This window comes from Myotis brandtii, unplaced genomic scaffold (assembly GCF_000412655.1).
Source record: "Myotis brandtii unplaced genomic scaffold, ASM41265v1 scaffold17, whole genome shotgun sequence".
NCBI classification, from domain to species: Eukaryota; Metazoa; Chordata; class Mammalia; order Chiroptera; family Vespertilionidae; genus Myotis; species Myotis brandtii.
Genome location: NW_005356259.1, coordinates 4,096,415 through 4,123,579, shown reverse-complemented (window position 1 = coordinate 4,123,579; position 27,165 = coordinate 4,096,415). Strand labels below are relative to the sequence as shown.

General features: G+C 43.7%; 1 protein-coding gene and 1 long non-coding RNA gene across 2 annotated transcripts in view; one reads left to right on the top strand and one right to left on the bottom strand.

Annotated features, from left to right (window-relative positions):
* Nucleotides 1-27,165, top strand: part of MAGI2 (membrane associated guanylate kinase, WW and PDZ domain containing 2) — an 835,146-nt gene that overhangs the window by 782,757 nt on the left and 25,224 nt on the right. The gene's annotated exons all lie outside the window — the stretch shown is intronic.
* LOC106725533 lies at nt 20,618-25,417 on the bottom strand. Its single transcript, XR_001361413.1, has 2 exons — nt 25,045-25,417; nt 20,618-21,963 (listed from the first exon to the last, which is right to left on the bottom strand). It is a non-coding gene; the product is annotated as an uncharacterized LOC106725533 (long non-coding RNA).

The window sequence follows — 27,165 nt, the reverse complement described above, 5'->3', positions numbered from 1 at the left end:
TCCCTCCCTCCCTTTCTCTCTCTCTCTCTCTCAAAATCAATAATAATAAAACAATTCCAGTCTCCCCTAAGGAAAGCAGGTGTTCAGCATAAACCACATTGTTTGTGCAAATACCTGGGGTACAGTAACACACCCTTACCCTTTAGGGAAAGGTTTCTATTAGAGGACAATTGACCAGTCCCAGTCCGCCAGATGCCAGCAAGGACCAGCTTTGCAAGCAGACATTTGTGAGGATAGCCGTCACAGCCTGCTATTTAAATTCTTTCCTGCACCAGGAGCAAACCAAAGAAGTGGCCACATCCATGGCTATACAAATGACCCCAACGTAAGCGTAGTGCCCACAGCCAAAGAACATCATCATTCCTCCAGCATCAGTTAAGCAGACTATACCATGAAACAGAAGTTTTTGTCCAAGATAAACTAGAGTGTATTTTAATTAAATTGGCAAGGGGAAGGGGGGACAAAATAAAATAATAGCAACAAGAACAACAAAAAGTGCTCGAGTGTACCAGTAAATATAACCAAGAATATAATCCACTTTGTCTAGATGCACCCTAATCTCAGGAAAACTGGTTTTTCTGTCAACTATGAGTTTGGTCCTATGTTTGTTTCATTTGTTTGCCTCTTTAAGATCCTAAGGTTGACATAAAATCCATCCTTAAAAGATTGTTAAAGGAGGTTATCAGAATCCTTAGGAGACATAACCTATTAGCAAGCTGTTCAGACTTAACCCAGCCTGGGAGAGCGAACTTTGCAGATGAGGGACTGAAGAACAAGTCTGTGGAAGGGCTTTAAGTGATATCGCCAGCCCTCCCTCTGGCACCTACAGAACTCAGACCAGCTTTGAGGCAGGACCCTTATCTGGACTCTGGTCCGTGCCAAGGAAAAGCCGATCTCAGTCAAGAGAAATACAGAACTCCCACTCCGTGTCCTTAAGGTGATCTGTGACAGAGAGATAAGGGCAGGGACAATTGAAAGAAAAAAATACCAAGGGTAACCTGTCAGCTTGTTGACTAAACAAAACCAGCATGAATCCCAGTGAGCTGAGGAGAGGAATAAGTATTCTGCAAATAAGCCATCCATAATTACCGTAAGACTAATCATTGAGTGACACCTCCGCCAGTTCAGAGGCATAAATCAACAAACGCAGCCGAGAGAGTAGTGGCTCCACACTGAGGCTGCGAGCAGCTGCGAGGGGAGTCGGAACATGATAAGGGCTTTGAAGAAGTTGCTTTTATAGCTGAGTCCTTGAAAGAGAAGCTCAGGAGATAGACACTTCAACTCTACTCTAGTCCTCAGGATAAGAATTTGTTGATTATAAACTCAACAGAGAGTGTAAGTTCCCCCTTCCCTGACACTCATCTCAACAACTGGCAGGAATAAGGAACCTTCACTCCACCATACTGAGAAAAAAAATCAAGAGATGCTCCATCACAAGGAGTGTCCTCCTAATGGGTGTTGCTCTTTGAATTACATCTAAAATGGTTAAGAGAACAGCATGTATGCACCCTGGTCCTCAAGCTGCAAAGGAGTGAGTTGTACAAATTAGCTCCCTGCCTTGACCGAGAGGTGTCCTTCATCGGCATCTGGGGATGACAACATGAACATTCCCTTGATTTGTACACTGAGCCACAGAGCCAGGGTCAGGGGGACGGCGGGGAAGAGCAGCCATTGGATGGAATAAATTGTCTACACAAGCTGTTCAGACCCACGCACGCCTTCCCTCATAGTACTTGCTGTTCAAATCTGATCAAAATAAAGCAAAACAGAAATGTGTTTTCCAGACTCAATGGGTGGTCTGGCCTGTTTATTCTCTTAAAAAGCAAGGGGGCAGGTCTTTGTGATTAGAACACTGAAGGGAGTCTGTGAATAAAAGGGAGTCTCTAGTGGCCTTAGGAGACCAGCCAGGGTTATAAGGACAAGCAGAATGCTCACAAAATCAATGGCCCAGCGACAGCTAACACCAAATGCCCACGCAAAAGGAAAGAAATAACCAATCTGTGAATTAGGCTTCTGCCTACACTTCCATTTTCAAAGTTAATTGTGTCTTTAATAGGCTTTGACTTGATTACAGGCCTTTGGTAAATGAAATTATTTACTTTTTATAAGTATAATAAAACTACATTAAGTAAGTAAAGATCTGACTGAGCCAGTGACTACAGCTAAAGAAATAAAAGGGCCAAATAGTTTAGTTAAAGATCTTCCTTTAATCAACAAATAAAAAGTGTTTTACAATGATCCTTTTTTTTAAAATATACTTTATTGATTTTTTACAGAGAGGAAAGGAGAGGGATAGAGAGTTAGAAACATCAGTCAGCTGCCTCCTGCACACTCCCTACTGGGTATGTGCCCGCAACCAAGGTACATGCCCTTGACCGGAATCGATCCTGGGACCCTTGAGTCTGCAGGCTGACGCTCTGTCCACTGAGCCAAACCAGTTAGAGCTACAATGATCTTTGAGAGCGCCAGATTAAGCAGTACCAGTCTCTACTCATCTGGCAATAGGCAATGTTTATTTGTTTATTCCTTAAGAAGATACATTGACAAGTAAAATTCTAAGCATTATCATCATTTACAATTATTTAAGTTCTTTCTTCCCTCTGATCATACAAAGATAAACTTCAGACAGTATAACCCTACCAAATAGGCCATGTGAGACAAAGCCTGTAATTAATATCATTCATTGATATCATTACTATTTCCTCAACTAAACCAGGATTTTCTGAGCACCTACTATGTGCAAAGCAACCACTTTGGAGACACCACAGATAGGGTAGTTCTGGCCCTCAGTGAGCTGACAATCTAAGAATGAAGTTTAGTGTAACAACTGATTCTAACAGATTGGTGACTGGTTAAAAGGTCCCAAAGGATCTGCTCCAATATATTTCATTAATATTTTATTAATTAATTACAGAATGTAATAAGTACTTCTAGAGTGTTAAGGATCCTTGAAAAGTACTTGGCTTCTTTGGTTCATTAAGCATTTTCTTTTGTAATATTTATACTAGTACTTTCTACTTTTTCTGAAGAAAGAACTTGCTGAGTACAGGTAAATGTTGCCTTAGACCTTATCTGAATTATTCTAAATTCCAAGTTAGTGAGCCAACACTTTATCGAGCAAATTTGCTCATCATGACTCTTCCCCTCCAGCCTCGGGGAGCCTGGAGCACTGTAACCTCACATCCCAAGGCTTTCGTGTGGGCTCCTAGGCCCCACAATAAAAGGCGAGGGGAGGGTCGCCATGCCTTCGCCTCTTCCTCAGAGACCAAGTTTATGGGAGCTTTAAGTGGTTCCATAGCCTTTGCACTAATTCACCTGCATTTTAATAGAGCAAAAGGCAGCTTGCTTCAAGAATAAATTCTGAAATTTAATTTCAGCTTCTGACATTCATGGTTGAGTGTATCTTCCTTTTCCATGAGAGGCTCCACAAATCACTCCAGTCACCTCTCCTGAGTCAGAGCCGGGAAGACACAGGCTGCCAGGCAGAGCTCGCTTCGTCCTGGCTGAAGGGCTCAGACTGCTCTCTGTGGCGCTTGGGCAACCCCAGGAGATTGTCCAGCCACGAACCATCCGGCAGGTTTCTGTTTCATGGAGCAGGCAGGGGCTTCCTTAAAGAACACAAAACTCTGAAATCGCTCTCCCCATGCTCAGCCAACACCTCATTGATTCTTTTCAGTGTTTCTAGGATGAGGACAAAATCCCATTTCTTCACATGATTTATTTGGAAACTGTGGGCTATAAACATATTCCATCTTGTGGGATATTCTTACATGATATACAACATGCATTTTTCTCTTTAAGTATATATTAAGTGACCCCCTTCCCCAAGTCCTCACTCATGAGGTATTTAGACTCTGATAAAATATATTAGACCATATCGTAACCAAGAAATCTACCAAGAACCCATTTGGTTCTTGAGTTCCAACCTCCTTCCATTCCCAAGCACTTAAGCTGTTGCAGGAGATGCCTGAATGAAGAGATATCTTTCCCAAACCCCACTGAGAAGCACTCCCACATGCATCTTGGAAACCTAAATATCCCAGTTCCTTTGGTACCTCCTGAGAGCCAGGTTTTAGGCTCTGATAAGAACACTCCCTTTCCTCCCCAACACGAAGCCAATAAGCTCTCCCGAGAGAGGGCTGCTGCCACGGAAGTCCAGGGAGGAGGCAGATTTCTTAGAGGCAACGCTGCGGAATATTGTAACAACGTTGGAACAAAGAAGTCACGAATTAAGAGAATATTTTTACATGGTACCAGGAGTGGGGAGTGGAGATGAAGAATTGAGGTTAAGAGAAAAGAAAGCATGCATTGTGGTTTTAAAGACACACACACACACACACACACACACACACACACACACACACACAGTTGAGCGGATTTGGCCCCGACTCTATATTTTTAAAGTGCCATTCCTGGGAAATCATGCCCTGGAGATTGTAGTATTTATCTCTTCTGGTTCTGTTGTAAAGGCTGGGCCCACAGGAGCTTTTACCACTCACTGCCCTCGTTATGTCTTGTCGGCCTCCCGCCATTTGAGAGCACCTCACCCCTCCACCCGGCTCCTCTTTTGCCCTTTCAGTCTGAATAGCCCTCCAGACATGCAACCATTACAGCGTTTTTTAAAGCAGACCCGATTTTCCTCCCATTGTCCTCCCATTTTCCATCTCAGGCGTTTTGAACATCTGAGCTCAGCTCCCACCCTCCCCACTAAGGAGAGTCTGACCTTGTGGTTCAGAGCATGAGACTATCTTTTCAAGATGAGCTTCTAACCCCTCAGCGAGACCCGTATGAAGCTGTGCTGAATGCCAGAACTATTTCCCACTGTCTGATTTTCTCTCGTCTCAAAGCAGCGATGATGCAGAAAAGGGTTTGATCCCTGTGAAGAGGTTTGCCAACAAAACCCTGTTATCCAGGTGCTCAAAGTGAAGTCCTTAAGTCAGATTCTTGGGTAGGTCCAGCCAACTGCCATAACCAGCAAACATCAAGTCTCCAAGCCTCCCTTCAGATGCCTATGCCTACTGTCCTATCCTGTGTTCCTTAGCCAAACAACCCACCAGCTTCCATTTCTAAACTAAAATGCTCTACGTCACTCATTTCTGGTGGAAGAAATAGTGAATCCATAAGGCCACCTTTATGTTATTCTAGAACTCTGCCTGCAGTCTTTTTATTGATTTCAGAGAGAGCCAGGGAGAGGGAGAGAGATAGAAGCATCAATGCTGAGAGAGAATCATGGATTGGCTGCCTCCTGCACGCCCCCTACTGGGGATTCAGCTCGAAACCTGGGCATGTGCCCTGATTGGGAATTGCACCATGACCTCCTGGTTCATGGGTTGACACTGAGCCACACAGGCCGGGCACTGCCTGCAGTCTTGCTCAAAGATAAGATTACCCTGATGACCTGTTCTGATAAAGACCTCCCAATACTTCTTCTTAACTGAACACCCTCAGTCAGGACCGAAGATAAAATCATATAATGCCTTACTCCTGGCTTGAATTATATGCTCTAATTATAGCAAAATCTCCAAACTTTGAGAATCCCACATTCTTCAGTGTGTTGTTTGGGTTCAAATTTTTTTAATAGAACAAGAAACACACACATAGCCTTGACCGAAAAGCTGTTGACTACAAAGTGGCTCAGACATTTGCTTACAAGGTAACCTTTACCCTTCTATAGGAAGGTGTCCGGTCTTTCAGCCGCACTCGCCAACACACATTCTTCAGTGTGTTGTTTGGGTTCAAATTTTTTTTAATAGAACAAGACACACACATAGCCTGGACCGAAAAGCTGTTGACTATAAAGTGGCTCAGACATTTGCTTACAGAGTAACCTTTACCCTTCTGTAGGAAGGTGTCTGGCCTTTCAGCCGCACTCGCCAACGGACAGGGACCTGGCCTCACCAGGACCCTGGCTTTAGGGCGGGACATACACGCTCATAAAGTGTGCATGGCATGTGTCTAGCGCAGCACGCAACTCTCCATTCTTCACATTTCTTGGCAGTTTTGACCCCAGCCTTCACGGCAATTTATCTCCACCGAGTTCTGGGCCCTTTCATCTGACCTTCTGGCCTTGAAGTTTCTTAGCACATGTATCTTTCAAGCCCACTAAAGGCCACATTTAAAACCAAATGAGAGCCTTCCCCGTGTGACATTAAAACAGCTTGATCATTTCTGTACAAAATTACTTGCATCTTGGCAGGGCTAACTGGTAAATTCAATTAATAAATCCTGACATTTAATTTCTACTTCTGACATTCATTGTTAAGCATTCGTTTCCTTACCACAGAGAGGTTCCACTTTCCATTTAAGCGCGAGGTATTAGATCCCACCCGGAGGCTCCCTTCCCTCAGACACACACCGTGCTCCGGAAAACACCCCATGCGGCGTCATCGGAAATCTGCGGGAGTACGTTCCATTCTGCACAGGCAGGCCAGGTCTACACAGCACCAGGTGTGCAGCACGTTAGGCATTTAGAAGGGATTGTCATCAGTATAGACTGTCAAAAAGGGGACCAGGCCTCCAAATGGCTGAGCTGCATGGGTTAAACACTTCTGATCACATTAACCTCACATCCCTTTCCCTCTCACCGTGCGGAGCTGAAAGAACACAGTAGTAGGTGTTCCTCTCCTAAAGACAGTAGTTGCAACTCCCAGGGGCCTGTCTCTTGGAGATTATTGACTTAGATGTCCTTGAATTTCTAGGACCTATTGTTATGTACATAAAGAACTACAGCCGAACCCTGGCCAGGTGGCTCAGTTGATTAGAGTGTCATCTGTACATCAAAAGGTTGCGGGTTCGATCCCAGTCAGGGTGCCTATAGGGGGTCATCCCGTCAATATCTCTCTCTCTCTCTCTCTCTCTCTCTCCCCCCCACCCCCCTCCTTTCTCTCTAAAAAATCAATAAAAACATATCCTCCAGTGAGGATTTAAAAAAGAAACTATAGCCCATGAGCTGAGATAGACACTCACCAAACAACCTCCAAGAAGCTGGTTTCAAGCACAACGCTGGACAGGTGTGTACAGCAGAGTACAGCAGGCAAGACATTGCTGCATTTTTTTTCAGCTTTATTTTTTTTTCCAGAAAACAATTACAGCCAGCAAGTTAACTGTGAACTCTGACTATAAATAAGCAAATTGTCAGAGGTGAGGGGAACTATAGGAATGTATGAGATTATTAGAGAAAACATAAGTGTAAACATGGGCACACCCTATCTTTAATTTGAGAATTTTTCAAAATTTGGAAATGATTACTGTGACTGATTCTCAAATGACAGCTGATGTCACCGAAACACCTCATCATTATGAAAAAATTCTGATAGTACCATTGCATCATGGAAAAAAAAATTTATACCTCCTTAAAAGCACCTCAGGATGCCCTCAATATTTTGAGAAAACTCTACTTTTGGAATACACATGTAGCTCAGTCTTTCACTAATTTCACTTGCTGCATGCTTGATATGATTAGCTTTACTTAAAGTCTTTATTCTTACTGCCTAGATAATTTTTATTCAGCTGCTCTAAACATACTAAGCAATCTTGATTCTAACAGTAATAATATATCTTTGTCACTGGTTCTGTTAATTCTAATGATTGGTCCTAGGCTGTTCCTCCCCTTCCTTTAGGAATGGTACCTTCCAGTCTCTCCATGTGCATGAAAAGTGACAAGCATGGGTCCCCATATTTCTACTTATTGGGCCACCCTAAAGACACGGTTTGTAAAATCTGCATGACTATTATCTTTCTCTAATGAGCTTTGGTTTTGTATATGTTTTTAACGGATGTATAATGCTCTCTTTCATAGTAGCTTGTCTAATCACTGCTAGAGCTCTGAAAATATTTATAGCTAAGACCATATAAGTGATAGGGTTGGTGGGTTCATGAATGGCCCGGCAGGAGGGAAGGGCCGGGAGAGTAGAGCAGACGCAGCACCAGCCAAGTTCTGCCAGCGCTGCCCCACACACTTTGGCAAAGGAGTGATAAGAGGCCAAAGGACCCAGTGCACTAAATCTACTTAGCGCGGTTGTAGAAGACTCTACCCCAACCAAGAGGTGACATGGTAGCTGGGCCTGGAGTGAAAAATCCTCCATCAGCTTCAGTGCAAATGACTAAACATTTCCTCTCAACCCTACTTTAGACAGCAATAAGTCAGGCCACCCTTTGTGCACCAGACAGAAAGAGAGCCACGGTCGCCAGACATTCCAGCCCTAGAACTCAGAACTCCATTGGCTATCCCAGTATTCGCCAGCCTGCTTTGTGGCACTTATCCACTCAGGACTGCATCTTACACCGTCCCTCCTCCATACTCAGTGCTACACCAAGTTTAAGACAAGGGGGCGGGGGGGGGAGGGGGGGGACTCTTTGAAAGTAGTCATAATTTTGTACCTGAACAGTATTCATCACTATTTCAAAACGAACATTCTCAAGTGTTGGCTATGTTTTAGCCTAAAATTTAGTAAAAATTCTTAAGAAAAAAATGTACCTTATCCTATATAATAAAAGGCTAATATGCAAATTATCCCCTTGACTGGGAGTTAAGCCAAGGGGTGGGGACGGACTGCCAAACACCCACGGCCGCTCCCCCCAGTCAGCCTGGCCAGATCGGCCCCAATCGGGGCGGGCTAGCTGGACCCCACCCATGCACGAATACGTGCACCAGGCCTCTAGTATATAAATAAAGCAGAATATAATAGATAGCCTTGCAAATATGGTCTGAGCAACTTTTCATCCCTCAAACACATCCTTAGAGCAGACCACATTTCCACTGTCAGATCCTGCAATTGGGCATGTGATTCTGGCACAATTTAATAGGACTGGGATTTTTAAATGTCAGCTTGACTTTTTAACAGAAACTGATACTCATGCTCAATCCCCATGGTTTGCCATAGAAGCTTGAATCAGACTGACACATTCTTCAGTTCTAGTTTAATTCTACCGCATCCACACAGGCACAGCCGAGGTTGAGCACCTCTCCACCAAAGGCTTTCAGTTAGCTCTGAATGTTTCTGAAATATATTTTCCAATTGTTAATGACCCTGCGTATTGTCATCCAGGTCTGGTTTAAAATTAATATAAAAGGCAATATTATTCACTAAGTGATTTAAGTGGTCTAACTGCTAAACACTTCCTCATCAAATAGTTTCATATTGATATAAATATCTATATATACACACATGTACCATTGCAACCATTGTTCAAAGATGTCTACAAAAATAGGAACTTTAAATGTGTCATTTCTCTAAAGTGTCTCTCAAGGAGAAGTTATTCATAAGAGGGAACCTAAATTAGGAAATAAAGGAGAAAGCTGCGAAGTACTTAGAGAAGGAATAAAGCCATGGGGTAATTATTGGGAAATCTAGTCCAGTGATCTTGGTTCAGGCATATGTTTGCCATATAATTTACCTTAACTGGTCTGTAATTCATGGAGGTGAAGGGACCCGAATCAACCAATTCATTAGAGTCACTAGCTTAAACAAAAAAGAAGGAGGAGGAGGAGGAGGGAGAGAAGGGTTCTTTGTGGTCTTGGTTCAGTTCCACAAACATCTATCAGGCACCTTGCTTGGTGCTAGGAGTATAAAGACATGTAAGAGAGTCTCTGCCCATAGGTATTCACAAACAAGTCGGGGTTACAGAGAAAATCAGGCAATGAAACAAGTGTGAATGGTATTGGCAAAGGAGGATAAGAGGCCAAAGGACCCAGGACACTAAATCTACTTAGCGGAGTTGTAGAAGATTCCACCCCACCCAAGAGGTGACATGGTAGCTGGGCCTTGCGTGACAGGTAGAATTGTACCAGTATGGGCAGGAGGTAAGGCAGCTGTCACGCAGGCTAAATGGGAGAGGAAGAGGGACGAAATGAGAGAAAATTAAAGTGGGGCTCTATGAAAAAGGGCCTTCTATGCCAAGCAAAGGAATTCGAATTTTACATAGTCAGACGCCAGCAAAAATAGTTTAAGGGGGAGGATAAAAATATTTGGAAATATATCTTGATAGTATTTAAGATGGATTTTATAAGAAACTGGAGGCAGTTATGTTATTGTAAAAGTTGAGGAAGCTGATGTGAGGAACACAATTAGAGAAGTGGTGGTGGAAATAGCCTGTGGAAATGGTTTGGGAGATGTTTCAGACATTTCACTGATGGAAGTAACAAAACCTGATGAATAATGAATATGCAGAAAAGAATCAGAGGAGACCGGTGACCCAGGACCAGGTAGAAGATGATACCATACAGGTGAAGGAGCAAGTTTGGGAGAGAAAAATGGGGGCAGTTTGGGACTTGAGAACCTTAAGTGAAGCAGCCACACAGAGGCACTTGGATAAGGTGCTCATGGGCTGGAGCCAGAGCACCAGGGGTCCTGAGAGAACAGCTAGAGCCGTGAGTGGGAGGAGGTCTCCTAGAGAGACCCACTATGTATAGAGAGAGGAAAGTCTATGGGACATGCTGCCACATGAGTAACAAGTAAGAGAAATTGGGGCCCTAACCAGTTTGACTCCGTGGATAGAGCGTCGGCTTGCGGACTGAAGGGTCCCGAGTAGATTCCGGTATTCCGGTCAAGGGCATATGCCTAGGTTGCGGGCTCGGTCCCCAGTGTGGGGTGTGCAGGAGGCAGCCAACCAATGATTCTCTCTCATCATTGATGTTTCTCTCTCTCTCTTCTTCTCTCTTCCTCTCTGAAATCAATAAAAATATTTTTTTTAAAAAATGGAAATAGGATATTGTGGGAAATAAGTCTGATGCTAGGAATTGAATGATATGACTAGAGCATAGGGTTCCTACCGAGAAGCAGAGGAAGGAGAAGTGTAAGAATTTTGAATGCTTGGAAGAGGCAGATATCTGAAAACCAACAGCAAGGAGGAGGCATAGAAGATTCTTGAGGATTAAAATGTCTTAGTGGGGGTAGAAAACATCTCTGGAAAGGGTATTCAATCCTGACTACCCTTTAAAATCACCTGGGGAACTTGTGTTTAAAAAATACCCATAGAGGTGCCTCTCCAGATCAATTAAATGTAATCAGAATGGTGGGGTGGGGGGTGGGAGTGAAGGATGTGCCCCAGGTCAATGTAATGAGCAGCCAGAGTGGAGAATACCTGGTAGATCAGATAAGGCAGTAGGCATATTAGATAAAGAGACTACTATAATCACTTGGGATATTCAGGGATGGGGTAATGAGGTGTTGAAGCAATAAAAGTGAAATACTGGAGAGTTGACAATACCAGAGTCTTGAAAGAAAGAATCAATAAGACTTGGTGACTGGTGTTGTAAATGGAATAAGAAGTAGGGAGGACTCAGAAATTATCCCCAGGTAAGATCCTGAGTATTTGGGAGATGGCAGAGCCATTGTCAGGAAAAAGAAATAGGAAAAATCAGAAATGAGGCTGTTAACGATTCAGGTGACCTTTCAAGAATTACTGAATTTCTCAGGGTCTTGGTTTTCTCGTCTGTAAAATGATAGCGTTCGGTTATATGATGTCTTAATTCCTTTCAAGTACTAGCATTGACAGTGATGTGCGCGAACTAATGTGGGGGGTAAAAAGCCGTTAGGAATTTCAAGATGTGTGTGGACTTTCAAATAGGGATTCACAACAAGCAACTGTATCAGAGGCATGCGTCTTCAGCAGGTCAAACCAAAAGAGTACAAAAAATTGGGGGTGAGAAGACCAGAAAAGAAGAGTAAGAATTTCACTCATTGACTGCTCCAGGCTCCACATCACCTCCTTTTCACCCTGTGAGCAGTGACACAATGGCTGCTGCCCTTCATTATGCCAACTTGAATGTATGGACAATCCTTCTTTCCATCACTCCTTGGAGTTACTTACTCTCATACACTGAGAAAGATTGTTGTTAACATAGTGCCTTCAAAAGATGAGTTGGGTCATTTTATAATTCATTATGAAAATTCACTAACAGAGAAAGCAAGTAGCAGAAATTCTTAATGTCTCTTTTTAAATTTAAAATATCTTTTTTTTTCACATAAAATGCCAGAGGGAGAGAAATTATCTTTTTCAAGTGAAATACATCTATTCAGTTAGCCTTTTTCCCTTATATCCATCAATAGTTTATTACCCATGGGCATACAGCAATCAATGGCTTGTTTTCAAAGTGAAGTATCAGGCGATGCCCAGGCTGCTTACTCAGCATGTAAGTGAAATGTTGGTTGCCTTTTGATTGTCCAATGCAGTGTGATTGTGTCCCAATCTTTCTACACCTAAAGCCCCGGGGCACCTAAATGCGCTCTACAAACCCCTGATTATATATTGCTGAGCCACTAAGATAGACAATGGCCAAAAAGCACATGGTAAGGTGCTCAACGTCACTAATTATGAGGCAAATGCAAATCAAAACCATAATGAGATATCACTGCACACCTGTTAGATGGCCACTGTTAAAAACAAACAAAAAAAACAGAAGATAACAAGTGTTGGCAAGGATGGTGGTGAAATTAGAACCCTCATGCACTGTTGGTAGGAATGTGAAATGTTGAAAACAGTATAGAGATAACTCAAAAAAATTAAAAATGGAACTACTATATGATTCAGCAATCTCACTGGTTATACATAAAAAAAAATTGAAAACATAATTTTGAAGAGATATTTGCACATCCTTGTCTATTGCAGTGTTTATAGATAGCCAAAAGGTGAAAGCAAACTCAATATCCTTTACAGGATAAATGGATAAAGAAAATATGGTATATACATACAATGGAGTATTAGTCAAACTTTTAAAAGAAAGAACTCCTGTCACATGCTATATTACAAATGAACCTTGAAGACACTGTGCTAAATTCAATAAGCCAGACAGAAAAAGACAAATACTGCATGATCCACCTATATGAGTTATCTAAAGTAATCAACCTTGGAAAAAGAAAGTAGAATGCTGGTTGCCAGGGGTTGGGAGCAATGGGCAAAGAAGAGTTGTTCCATAGGCCTAGGGTTTCGGTTTTGCAAGATGAAAATGTTCTAGAGATCTGTTGCACAACTATAATTCTATACTGTACTGTATACTTTAAATAGTTAAGACAGTAAATTTTATGTTTTATACCAAAAAAAAAAAAAGACAGTGTCACACCGGTGTTCTTTGAGAACCAGCAGCTCTAAAGCTTCAGAATTAAAAGCAAAGAAGACTGCCCTGGCTGGTTATGGGCAAAGAAGAGTTGTTCCATAGGCCTAGGGTTTCGGTTTTGCAAGATGAAAATGTTCTAGAGATCTGCATGTGCCTTGGTTGCGGGCACGTACCCAGTAGGGAGTGTGCAGCTGATAGATGTTTCTCTCTCGTCAGTGTTTCTAGCTCTCTGTCCCTCTCCCTTCCTCTCTGTAAAATATCAATAAAATACATTAAAAAAAAAAAGAAGAAGGAAAGAAAAGCAAAGAGGACTGCTCCACCTGAGCTTTATTTTTTAAGTTGCTCTGAAGTTGAGCTGCCCTCGGGGCCAATAGACAGGAGGTGAGGAGTTTCTACGAGGACCACTGGGTAGGAGAAAAGCACTCATCATCATAAGACTGGCATTAGCATCAGTTCTCTCTTGTTACCGGGGTTCTGTTTCCTTCACTAGTTGCTGCTCTTTAGCTTCTTGTTTTGTTTGGTTGATGGTGGAATGAGGACTTGGCAGTTGAGTTCCACCAGGGGCAGCAGGGAAATAGGATGGCTTATGTAGAAAAGGAAAGTCCTGAGTGTGGTGTTGTTTCACTGGTTTATTTACTGATGTTCCTTTGTATCTCGTATCTTTTCAAAAAGCCTTCTTTGAAGAGGTAGCTCAGGTTCTATGGGAGAAGAAATGTCAATTGTCCTGCCAGCGGAGCTAAGGGGGAGCTTGCAAAACAGATAAATGCTCATCGAATGCAATCTTGATGCCCCACCAAGGAGCACGCTGACAAGGGGACAGTGTTCCCTTCATCTTCCCGGGAGCTGGAGCGGGTGGCAGCACTCACCATGTGACAGGCAGTGTAGAAGGAAACGCATTGCCAGTTTACTTAGCAAAGAAAACGCATCGCCAGGCTATCTAGTATTGTGAAATATGACACAAAGATCTGGCATTCTTTGTGCCTTTCTGTGATCTTGTTTCTTATGAAAAATTTTGTTGCTTTATTATGTTATGTGTTCCACAGTTCTTTAGCTACTGGATCGATTAGCAAGCCCAGAGCCCCATGCTAGCCACCTGAGAGACCTGCTCACCTTTTGAGGACAGAGACATGTCTACTAGCTCAGCTGTGCCATCCTTTGCAGCCAGTGGTGCCTTGCACTGGGAAGGAAGGAAGGAAGGAAGGAAGGAAGGAAGGAAGGAAGGAAGGAAGGAAGGAAGGAAGGGAGGGAAAGGAAAAATAAAAGTTAGACCCTACCCTCCTGAAGGTTATGGTCTATTAAGAAAAAGAAAACAAGCACTCCTATGACTGAAAGAACTTAAAAATAATTGTGACATAAGAACATAGTCCATGAAGAGGAATGCCAGTAGAGTAAGTTCATTGGGGAGGGAGACCTTTTAAAGAAAGAATTCCTACCCTTCCCATCTCCAGCATTCCAGTATGAAAATTAAGTTCTTTCAACTAACTGCAGCGTTTTTACCTACATTTATACTAACCTGCTCTATGTAAATACACATATATTTATATATAAATAACTGTGTAAAGTGACTGCATTCTAAGAAAGAACCCCCATAGTTAACTGGTGGATCTGGCTTCCTCCACTTAAGAGAAGATGCCAAATAAACTCAATTCATAAGAGAAAGTGGTATTGGATCCAGCAGAGTCTGAGGTAGATCTCGTGGGAGTAGAAGTGAACTTGAAAAACCAGAAAGCTAGAACTTACTTTAATACCTCAGAGCAAGCTGGGAGTTCAGTTTGGATTGCAGACTAGACTACAACAAAATCCGGTCAATTATTTTCACTTCTATTTCCTCACCACAAGTAAAAAATTTTCTGCTGAAACTTTTGTGTTGGCCTTCTCATCATCCTTCTCCTCTATCTGGTCCTTCCTCAATCCACCCACCCCATTAAATGGATGCTTCTGCTTTGAAACAGGGAAAAGGACACAATGGGGGTGGCGAGGAGGGAGTCCATGAGGGTTGGGGAAGACACCCACAAACTTCTGCCAGAGACCCGAGGGGAGAAAATACAGGGAAGTGTTGATTATACATATTTCCCCGAATTCCTGGTTAATAAATTCCTCCTGAGATGGAGCACTTAGAGGCCTTAGCCTCACTGGTTAGCCTCTCTAATTAGATCCATATTCCTATGGCAGGAACATGGCCTGTCAGTCCTCCTGGCTCCTCACCCCTAGGGGCAATCTGACAAGGAAAGGGGAAGGAGGGACAGAGAAGGGACCCCACATCCTGTACTCCACCTAATAGCCTGCTTGGTCAGAAGATGCCACAATCCTGGATACCTCCTATTGGAGGCTCTCTTCACCAACTGCTCCAAGGGAGTTATTTAAAAGGCTAAGGTTGCCCAGCCTGGGTGGCTCGGTTGTTGAGCATTGACCTTTGAACCAGGAGGTCACATGCCTGGGTTGTGGGCTCGATTCCCAGTATGAGACATGCAGGAGGCAGCCGATCAATGATTCCCTCATCATTGATGTTTCTATCTCTTCCTCCCTCTCCCTTCCTCTCTGAAATCAATAAAAATATATTATTTTTTTAAAAGGCTAAGATTCTGAGAGGAACTCCTAGGACAGAAGCTAAGAAAGGAAGTGTCTAAATCTCAGCTTTGAAAATGTTCCTGCTGTCATTCTGTGGCTGCATTAGTTCTCATGAGGCCCTGATGGGTGTTCTTCTGTTGGATAACTCTTACTGATTTCAACAGACATACCAGTTATAGACTATCTCAAAACTGAACTAAAAGAGAAAAGAACTCGTCCACTCTTGAAAATGTAACCATTTTGTTTTGAAACCTGCTTTTTTCATTTAACAATATGTTTACTCTAACATCCTCCTTCAATATCTTTCTGTACATTATCTTTTATGACTGCTTAGCCCTTTGTTGTATAGATTTATCACTTAACCAATCTCCTTTTGGTACTTCTCTTGTTTTTCTAATTTTTCCACTATTATGAAAAATACTCCAAAAACATTCTTATAGCTATCTCTTCCCATGTCTCTTTGATTATTGCCTTAGGATAACTTTGGGAAGTAAAACCACTGGGTCAGATTATTTGCATTCTCACGGGAGGATGGGTGAAACCAGGGAAGTCTTATGTACCCAGCGTTGGGAGCTACCCGGGGGTGATGAAATAAAATCTTTATTAAAGTATCTTTCCCAATAGCTAAGCACTTATGAGCTCTGGCGGAGGCCAGTGATCTAATAAAAAGTGCCTGGAGCTGAGAGTAAACGCTGAGCTGGAAGGCCAGGCTGCCCACACACCCAGCAAGACACGTGAGGCGCTGGGCTCCTCTCTGGGGTCCCCTCGCCTCATTTATAACATAGTGAAATGGTTGAACTACAGGTTCTCCGACCACCCCTCGGGCGCAGCACAAGACTACTCCCTTCAAGATTGGAAAAGAGAGTAGAGACTAACAATTGCATCCTATTTATGTGTATGTACAGTTTGTTTTGCTTTTATTTCTTGTCCCATTTTATTTAGTTTGTTTTTAAACAGCACTAACAGCATTTCTCAAAGAAGCAGAGGGCTGTGTGCAATCTCTTGGGTAGCTTAAACACTCCCTTGATAGCTTGGACAATTGTGGGCCTTTTCAGATAACTCAGAAGTTGTCTGCATCTGTGCACTGTATTTCTTTGGGGGAGATCAATCAATCAAGAGGAGGCCCGAGCCCATGACACCACTGGCATGACTGTTCCTTCTTCCGAAGTGTTCTGGGCAATACAAGCTTTTCAGGCACTGAGGATGAATGTTGCCAAGGGCAGCACTGACCTAGAACACTCCAAATAGTGACTTACCCACAAAACCAAAGCAGGCTGATGTTCAAGGTGGCGATTGGCTTCTCACTTCAGAGGTATCACCTGCCAAAGCAGGATTTTGAGGCCCATTCCTGTTGACTTGAATGTGAAAATGTTTCAATTTGGGGAACCTCCTGAGTTGGTAATGGTTGTAGTAACTAGTGGAGACCATGTTAACTAGTTATCACTCTCCCTGGAAACAAGGCCTTAACCTGTAACTATGTGCTATTTTATTAAGTGCTTATGAGATAGTGTTGTCTGCAGACAAGCCTCTGAGAATCCCTTAAATTAGATAAAGGTAGATCAGATCCACAGGAGGCCCATCTCCACGTTGTATCTCAGATATCTAAGACACAAAAGGAATGTCTGACCCCACTAACCTACAAACCTGGTGTTGAAGCAAGCATTTCCATTTCCTGGCCTTCTTTCCACACATTCAATAATATTCCCAGCTGAACAGCAGTAGCTATGGAAAATCCTCCTGAGTCATTTCGTTGCTATACAAAGCAGACTTCCTTTGGCATGTTCAGAAGAGCTGCCTTGCCTTGTGTGAGCACCCTGACTGAGCTGAAAATATTCATTCAATCTTCATTTTTATTCCTATTATTTTTAGCAAGATTGACTCAATTTAAAGAACCTATGATGTGGATAACAAAGACTAAAGAATCAGAATACTTGTCAACAACATTGGTCTAAAACCATCAGGCAGTTTAAATGAGATCCCTAAGGTTCAGGACAGGTTTATAGCTAAGGGTAAAAACTATTCAAGGACAAAATTGAGTGTCAAAATGTGTTCTACAAACACAGCTGTAGCACTTAATAAATATGTAATAGCTAAAGAAAAGTTGTTGAGGAAACTTCTTAAAATGGGGGAAAAAATGGAAATTTTGGACTTCTACCTGGTGATATAAAGAATTTTCTCTATTGTGAAAGATTTAGCGACCTCTCACACAGGTATCATACAGCCTTCATTATCAGTCCCAGTGTATGAAATGGTGTTTGAAAAGAGAAATAGGGGTATATTTCATAGGCCAAAAGACCGTAAGATCTTAGAGTGAGTGTCTCATTACCAAGAGCACAAATGTGTGGAAAATTATAGATATAAATTCTGAAGTGCATCGATGTTCAATGAGACCCTGAGTACTTGGAGTTCTCATTTTCTCCTTCTGAACTAAATAAAAACAACATTGAGACATCCCTGCAATGTTTTAAAAGAAGCATTGCATTGATGGTTTTGCTCTGCCAGGTATGTCGTTAGAGGATGTCATCTGGCACTGTCTGGCACACTGTATCCTTGGAACTGATGGATTTTGTTTATCAAGTTCAAATAGATCCCCCCACCCACATCCACCATTTGGGGTGGGAAGGAGGCATTAAAGGCTGTTAGGTACTTTACTACGAGCCGCTAAAACATCATGGAATTGCAATTCTGTCTGCAACCATTTGTTATGGGCCAAAGCGGATTACAGGAGTAAGTACAGAGCCCTCAGCCATGATTTATGGCAGAGGAACAGCCAGAGAAAAATTCAGTCAAGCTGGAATGGCCGAGCAATTCAACCGACATTAGCCAAGGTGTGAGCACTGAGTAAAATTTTTAGAAGGAAAAGACTTCAGCCATAGGCCTTAGCCCTCCATGCCCTGAGCCAGAGATGAATTTAAGTTCCTCTCATTCCTCATCTGTGCACTTGTTTGCAGTTTGCGGTGATCATTTCCAGGGAGATGCACTTTACTGATCGGACTGGAAATGTGGTGGGAATTATGAGATTCCATCTCATCTTTTATTTCACAGCAGCTCTTTCTCATCATGTCTTCTCCTTTCAATAAAGGCAGGACACCATACGTTTGGGAGTGAGAGGAAAGAATAAGTTAAAAATTAATTTTGAAGCCATTTTTTAAATTTCCCTGCTTTCTCTATATTCACTGGAAATTTCTCAGAATGCCTTAAAACTAAGAACAGAATTCAACGGAACTGTTTATGTTTGAGAACCATCCGTGGGTGGAGCCCTAGGATAAACCACTCCTTTGACCCAAAATCACTGTGGCAAGAAAATTCAGATTACATAAATTTGAGAGTAATGGGGGAGAAATATTATACAAAGAAAAAAACTGGAAGGAAATTCAAACTTTTAATAGAGGTGTTTCTTTTTTTCCTGAGTAATGAGAATTAACCCCCAGATAATACACTTTTATATATTATCCAAATCGTCTCTAATATATTATTTTAGTAATCAGGAAACAATGTTTTGAATGAACATGTAGAACAAAGAGGAAGATGAAAGAGTGACTCCAACTGGCACATTTCATCTTGATAATCATACACAGATATATGTATACGTAAGAATATGAATTATATACACAAGGACTTTCGGGCAACTTCTCGGATAGTCACCGTTTTCTCCACCCAGGCTTTCTTCCTGAAGTGCAATTCTTTAAAGTATCAAAAAGCAAAGCAATTACCCCAATTTGCATAGCCTGCATTTAGGAGACATGCCAGTGAAGTCATAATAATGGCCACTTGGTTACCCATTTAATTTCAGAGCCTTCATTCCACAATGTCGCCTGGGCAAGGCTTTCTCTGAATTGATTCACTCCTCGAGCCAACAAAGGTTTTGGTGCAAGGCATGTACCTTGGCACTTCGAGGAACAGAAATGTGAATAAACCACAGTTGTTACCCACGAGGCAAGGCCGATACACGTCTCTCAATAAGCAAATATCAGCCAACATGTTCTCAGGAGGAATGGGCCAAGTGCATCTTTCACTGTGAGCTCTTCGAAGAAGTATTCAAGAATGTGGTGGCCTCCGAGCTGAGCCTTGAGCAACAGGCTGGCTTTTAGGGGGCAGAGGCCCTGGGGCAAGGCAGTCAGTCCTCTGCAGTATCAGTGACGGTGGGGGCTTGAGAGTTAAGACAAGTACAGCAATTTTTCTGGAATGTAAGGTGTGTGCCAGGGAAACAGCGGGAGGGAGGGAAGGCCTACAATTTAGGCCCATAGAGGCGAGACAATAGAGACAATCAGAGCAGTGGGAGGGCGAGAGAGGCTGCAGGTGGAGGAGATCTGACAGCAGGACAGCCATGCAATGTGGCAGATCAGCAGAAACAGGGCCTCGACCGGGGCGACAGTGGAAAGGAAGACACAGCCACGGGAGCTGCCAGTTACCTTATTATTGGGAGCAGGGGAGGCCGGGCTCCTGGGTGGCTGTCTGGCAGAGGAAGGAGATGGGGGAGTCAAGATGGCAGCAGGTTTAGGGCAAATGACAAGTTTATCGTGAGAGAATCCAAGAAGGCTCAGTGGCCTTCTAAAAAGACACATGCTGCCGCACGGAATCTAGGCTGGCACAATTACAGGCTCACCGGGAGATAATCCCGTTCATTTTCTTCTCCTCAGGCCGTTCCACACCAGAGCTTCTGCAGACAGCTGAGCTAGACAGATATCTAGGGAAGAAGACTCTGCTGCCATTTTAATTCTACCCCATGTTAACAGCCTTCACGGGAGAATGTGTTATTTGTGGATAATCTAAATTGTCCTGCTGCAAGCTGTCTTCCTTTCCTATTAATTTGATACACACAGAGCACCTACCAGGCCCCCATTCTGTGGTCTTTGTAAGAAATGCTCATTCTCTGACTAGTCACTATAGCAAAGTTTACTTCCTGCCAATGGGGTTTGGTCTGTATATTACATAAAGATTGATCAGCAGTTACCTAGTTATTTATTCAGTGATGCAAAAATATCTTCAAGCTGCTTTATATTTCCACTACATATATTTAATATTTGTTGTAAACCAACATGCAATATATGACTTTCAAATTATTCAGCCCCTATATGTATTCAATTGGGAAGAACATGTTACTAGCATATTCATGATACCATTTCAAGACTTAATATGGCTTAATTATTAATACATACTAATTTTAAAATTATTATCTTTCTTCATTACAGCTTTTCATTTAGTTCTTTCCTGCTTGGCAGATAAGAATGGCTGTAGTGGTCATGCCATTGGTCTGGAGCTAACTTTGTTCTTTTTAGAGCGATCATGCGTTCTTTGGTAGGGGCAGGTGATTAAAAGCAACATCCCCAGAGGTCCCTATGTGGCCCTATGACTTGGCTGTAGCTCAGCGTGCCAGATGTTTGGCCTCAGATGAAGCTGTTGGCTTATACTAGTCCATGGTCACAACCATTAGCCCACAGAAGCCATGTCGAAGGCAATTCAAACCGAGTTGTTAACAGCCTGACATCCATCCTCATTGGGTCTGATACTTGGCGACATTCCTATTTCTGGCCCTTTGAGGTCCCAGAGCATGTGGGGTGCCTCCCTTAGTGTTAAGTTCCTAGCTCCTCAATTTCTCAACTGTGCTCATCATTCAGGCTCTGTAGATGCAAGGCTGCCACATCCGGGGCACCAGCTCACAGAGAGGATGCAAAGCTGCTGAATGTCCAACGGAGACATCTCCGAACGCTTTTATATTAGAACATAGTACAGGACGGCTGCTGGCAGGGACGAGCTAAGGAAGGGGGGATGAAGAAGAGGCGCCACATTTCCCAGTTGGATTTTAAATTCCGTGAGATAAGGCTGCGAAGCACCCTGAATGTGCCTAAAGACATGTGCTGCTTGTCTGAAAACACAACACGACGGGAAAGGCAGAACTCCTGTCCCTTTCCCCACAAGCAGAACTCCCAGACCTTGGGGGCTAATAAGGGTGTTGCCATAGTCACCAAACGTTTTCAATTACAGGAGAAGCCAGCTTGTTTCAGAGTTAAGCCAGAATACATCAATTACAGAAAAACTGGACAGATGGTCCCAGCCTTGTGATGGTTTGACTTCGATTTTTCAATGGTGCAACAGAGAGACATATTCAGGAGAGGCTGTACTTCGAATTTTGAATTTTGATCTTTTCCCGGGCTAAAGAAATTCAGTGCTCTCTGGTGATCCTGGCCAGCAGCTGCCGGCCTCAGCTCCCAGCCACGTGAGCATGAGTAAGCAACAGGGATTCCGCCACGTACCGTGCTGTCAGCATTTTTTCAGACATGATGTTTTGTTTGTCCCGCTTCCCATTATGGCTAGCAAACACCCATCTGTGTTTCCGGTGTCTGGTGAGAAGAGAGGAAGGCAATTACTCTTGAGGTGAAAAATGTATTGAATTGCATTTTTTACTTCTGATATTTTCAACTTATGAGGTAAGGTTTATCTAGACTAGTGATGGCGAACCTATGACACGCGTGTCAGAGGTGACACGTGAACTCATTTTTTTGGTTGATTTTTCTTTGTCAAATGGCATTTAAATATATAAAATAAATATCAAAAATGTAAGTCTTTGTTTTACTACGGTTGCAAAGATCAAGAAATTTCTATATGTGACGCGGCACCAGAGTTAAGTTAGGGTTTTTCAAAATGCTGACACGCCGAGCTCAAAAGGTTCGCCATCACTGATCTAGATGTAACTCCATGGTAAGTCAAATAGCATCAGTACTTTGATCTAGCCCTGGTTCCAGCCAGGAAAGCTTTTGGGGCCAAAAAAAAAACAACACACTTAGGAAATTTTATAAAAATGTAGTAGCCAAGGATGAATTAGCTACATAGCTGCCAAGAGAGCAATTGAGTTTTTCCCTCACACTATTTCCTGTGTTCAGGTTAGCAGACAACGGGAAACGGATTGAGAAATGGGCATGTGATAGTACTGCAGCTTTTTTCTCTTAAAGAAGAAACTCAGACTAGTTTGTGTCTGAAGGGACGTTGACCAAAGAAATGACAAAGCAGGAAGGTTGGTGATCTTGGAAAGTTAAATCATTTCTAACTCATCTATGCTCATTAATTTTAAAACGAAAGTGCATCCATGCTCTTTACTGAGAGAAATGCACATAGTTGTAAGTAAAATCGGCTCTGATTAAGTGAATCTCCTATCTCAGATGAAAGCAAGGAGAGCTTACCCAGGTGTATGCATAACCATAAAATTGTTGACTGGAACTGAACAGACTCATGAAAATGTCATCGTTATTCAGGTACTTTCTCTCAGAAATGTATTTCTAAGTGATTTTTCTATATTTTCATATCACTCAGTATAAGACTCTATTAAAGTGCTTAACAGATTGTGTCATATTTATTTTTAAGGTGGCCTGCTCGCTTCATTAGAATGTGCGCTCCATAAGGTCAGGAAGAGCAGTGTTTTAATTCATTTCCTTTTCCCAACGGCTAGCACATTGCTCTGCTTTGGGAATAGGAACAGGCCACTCAATGTTTGATTTAATGAATGGATGGATGAAGAAAGGAAAGAAAGTGAAACCCCCCAACCAAAGATCGTTACATAGCTGTTGCTGTCCTCTTTGCCCGGGTCTCTGCCACTTCAATATGCCCTCAAGTTTCTAAGGGAGACTTCCCAAATGAAATCTCTTGAGTCCTATTTTTCATTCACATTTGCCCTTTAGTCCCACTTCTAGCAAATGATGACTCGGGGTCAAATTGACTTTGCCATTGACTCTCTGACTCCATCTCTGAGTGGAAGCCTCTATTTGCCAATCACTCCCCCCTTCACTGAAAAAAAAAAGGTTATGTTATCTTCACAAGGGCACTAATGCTGTCTTGTTGACCACTGTGTCCTGTGTGCCCACCATCTAATAGTCACTCCAAAGGCATTTGTCAAATGAGAAAATGAGTTAGAGATTTCTCAGTCTATTGCCATGCCAACCAGTCCTATACTGATATAAAAAATAAGATAGGAATAAAAAGCTATACTAAATTCTGCACTGACATTGAGCGGCTCACTAGTGATCAGCAAAAAGTGACTCTGGAGTCTGAAGATGCCATTGTGTGTGGCTCTTACACCCTTGTCATTCTGTTCCTGGAATGGCTGTGATAAGAACCAACCTGTCTTCCTCATGTCTATGTTGGAAGAAAATGTCTCTTCTCAGGCTCTACACACACACACACACACACCTCCTATTTAAAACAGTAATATGTCCACTTAGAAATAATTCATGACAATCTTACAAAGAAAAGAACGCCCTGGGAACTCTGGAATCTGAAAGGGGTACATTAATAGTGCCGTAAATTTTGGTGGGAGAAATCACATTATTTTAATGAATGTTTCTCATAAAATAATGGAATAAAGATGTCCTCCTTATAATAAAAGTACAAGTTATGACACAAATTACCCCCCTTTTTCCCATTTCCCTTTAATCAAGCTACCCTGGGAAGATGAAAGAGTAAAGAGAATGAGCTTAAACTTGAAAGAGATGAGATGTATACCTGAGTAATTGACCTGAGCCATGCATTGTCATTATTCCTTTTGCATTTGCTTTAGGCTAGAGTTTGGCAAAAATGAAACTTAGTACAAGTAATAGTTATAAGTAAGGTACATCAGCTCTCAATTTTAAAGTTTTTGAGACTGAAACTTAAGGCTTATTTCCTCTCAGTATGTTGTAGATTTCTGTATCCTACAGAAAAGCATTGTCAAAAATAAAGCACAAGACTTCACTCTTTCCTAAGCAAACAACAAGGTGAAAAATTGACCCTGAAGACATTGGCTACACATCCATTAAAATGCCTTTGACTGGCTTCACTCATTCAAGTTTAAACGCTAAGAAAGAAGGTGCAGAGACCTCCTCTAGGACTCTCTGAACCCAGACCCCTAATCCAGCTTTGTCGGTTATTTTGAGGAGGTGCAACAGAGATTTTGACCAATCCTTTTCACCCTGAGGTCAAAAGAGCAGCAGTACTTCTAAAAGTGAATTGAAAACTTAAGTTTCCAATGCAACTTTCTCTTGACCTTCAAGGCCGGTATGAAGCTCCAGATTACAAACTCCACACACAGACAGTCCACCTGCCACACACAGTAGGGCCCATCCAGCTCATCTGGGGGATAGCCAAAGACTTTTATATCAATTTCAGTCCCTAAAATGAAGGCCCCCATCAAAATAAAAAAAAAATCTCCTATTACTTTAAAGAGTTCTTGTCAAGTGTCTTTAATTGTTCCATACAAGGCAACTTTGTGAAGATGGCAAGGGAAGTCGTTATGAAAACGGAGGCCCAGAAGTTAAAATGGTTTGTCCAGGGTCACACAGCTAGTAAGCACTTTGAACCCATCTCATTCATGAGCTCACTCAGACCTCATAGCAACTCCATGAAGGAGGTACTACAATTACTCTCATTTTGCTGATAAGAAACCCAAGGCTTACCAGTGCTGGGTGGCCTTTATCAGGGAGGGTGATCAGAGACGGGAACCAGGGCAACCTGACTCCACGGCCCAGATATTTAAAGCCTGTGCTATGCAGCCCGGAGAAGTTCATGCCCTCTCCATCCGCCTAACGCCCTCCAGCAGAGTCCCAGAGTTCAACAGGCTCGCAGCCATTATGGAGAACAGTGTCTTACAAGGCGGGAGCCGCCCCTGCTGGCTCAGGGCCTGGGACGACTGCCAGAACAGGAAAGAGCTGCCATGTTAACCCTATAAATCTACCGTGGCATTTGTCTTTGGGTGATTTATCCGAGCATGTAAATGCAGCCAAAGAACGCACTCCTCAGCCACTGGGAACCTGAACAAAGGCCCATGACCCTGACTATGTGGGGTCAAGAGCAAGACTCTTCAAAGACTTTAAGAGAGGAAGAAAGGATCAAGAAAGGGTAAATAAAGCTACTGATCTGGGATCAGAAGTAGCTATTTCAGACCCATGTCTCCTATACTTACAGATGCTCGGCGTGTGCATTTTAATGGATCCTCCTTCCGCCTTTAAAACGGCCCCTGGTAAAGGGAGCGGCTCCGCCGGTGCTGCCTGCCGGGCCCTGTGTCTGTGGGAAGGCCTCCCAGTGCCATTCACCCCTCCGGCCACGCCTCTTCACCCAGACAGCAGCCTGGCCGCTAGGAGGAGGGTTCTGTGCGGTGTTTTTGTTTTGCTTTTGGCAGGAAGGCTGATTTATGAACTATTAAGAAGGCCCATTCAATGACCTACTCAGAGGGACAGCAGGGCGTGGAGTCCGGTAGCTTCTAACCTCAGCCTCCGCACTGGCATTCAAAATGCTGAGGTTCCAGGTCGGCAGGAGCCCTTTGCAGCGCACTGGCTAGAGGTAGCAGAGCTCCCGGCCTCAAAACCTCCTAGGACGATCCCCATCCGGCCAACTCTGTCTCCTTTGGAAAGCGCCCTCCCTGGGTTTTGTGTCTGCTGATGGAAATGCTCCGAGGCCAGGAGGACTCCAGAGGAGGCCTGGCCAGCGCGAAGGCAGAGGCCCCTTCCAGCTCGGGCTGCAGCCGCAGGTGCACACGGGCTCTCAGTGAGCGTTGGTTGGTGGATTTTTCTTTCCACCGGGAGCTCCCATTAACGCCCCAGGCTTCGGACGAGACGCAGCCATGGTCTCTGGGGCTACAACACAAGAAGCCTGAGTTATGTTCCCGTCTTCCCCCAACCGCCACACCGTGAGCGAAGGGTGGATGGAGGGGTCCAAGGCCGCTCAGCAGCGCAAGGAGCATCCCCGCCGCCCGCCCTCCACCGGCCACCAGGCGGCGGCAGGCGTGTCCGAGGCTCTCCTGGAATTCCCCCGCCACTTTGCACTGAACGTCCTCTCAAGGCATCCGCGCTGCCCCCATCAGCCTCTTAGCAGTTAAAGTTTTTATCTCGGTTCACACCAGCAATCATTCCCGAGGCCAGCCCAGGCGTAAGGAGCAGAGGAGATGTAACCACAGGCAAACCTCCGGAGCCTGGACTTCTCCGGGGGAGCGAACCTTCGCGTCACAGCGGTCTCCGAGGCAGCGAGTCTCCTCCTGCCTGAGCTGGGGATCGCCGGCCACATTCATGAAGAGGCGACATCAGGACCCAGGGCCCGAGTTAGAGGGGACTGGCACCCCGGGGTGCATCTCCCAGAGATTTGCCCGTGCCTCCACCGCTGAGACCCACGGCTCTGCGTCTGCTTGGGGTGCAGGCTGGGGAGGCCCTCATGCCCAGTCTAAGGACCGCCAACTGGACCAGCCCAGGGAGGCTGAGGAAGGGGTGGAATGGGGCTAGGATCGGCCGCGTGGGGTCCAGGAACTCTGCGAGGAGGAGGCCGCAGTGTACCAGGAAGCAGCCAGGGGGCACTCTTCCTCCCTCCGGCCCCTGCCAGTTTCCCCTCCTGCGTGAAAAAGTGCTAGAATTACGTTCTAACCCCTCCCTGCTTGCAAGGTGACCCAGAAGAAGTCGCTTACCCTCTGGTACTTTCAATTGGAAAATACAGCTCCCACCCACAAGCTCCCGAGGGGTGCCCCATGTGCACCAACTGGATGTTTCAGGAATAGGTGGCAAGCAGCCCATTTGCACGGATTATTATTTTTA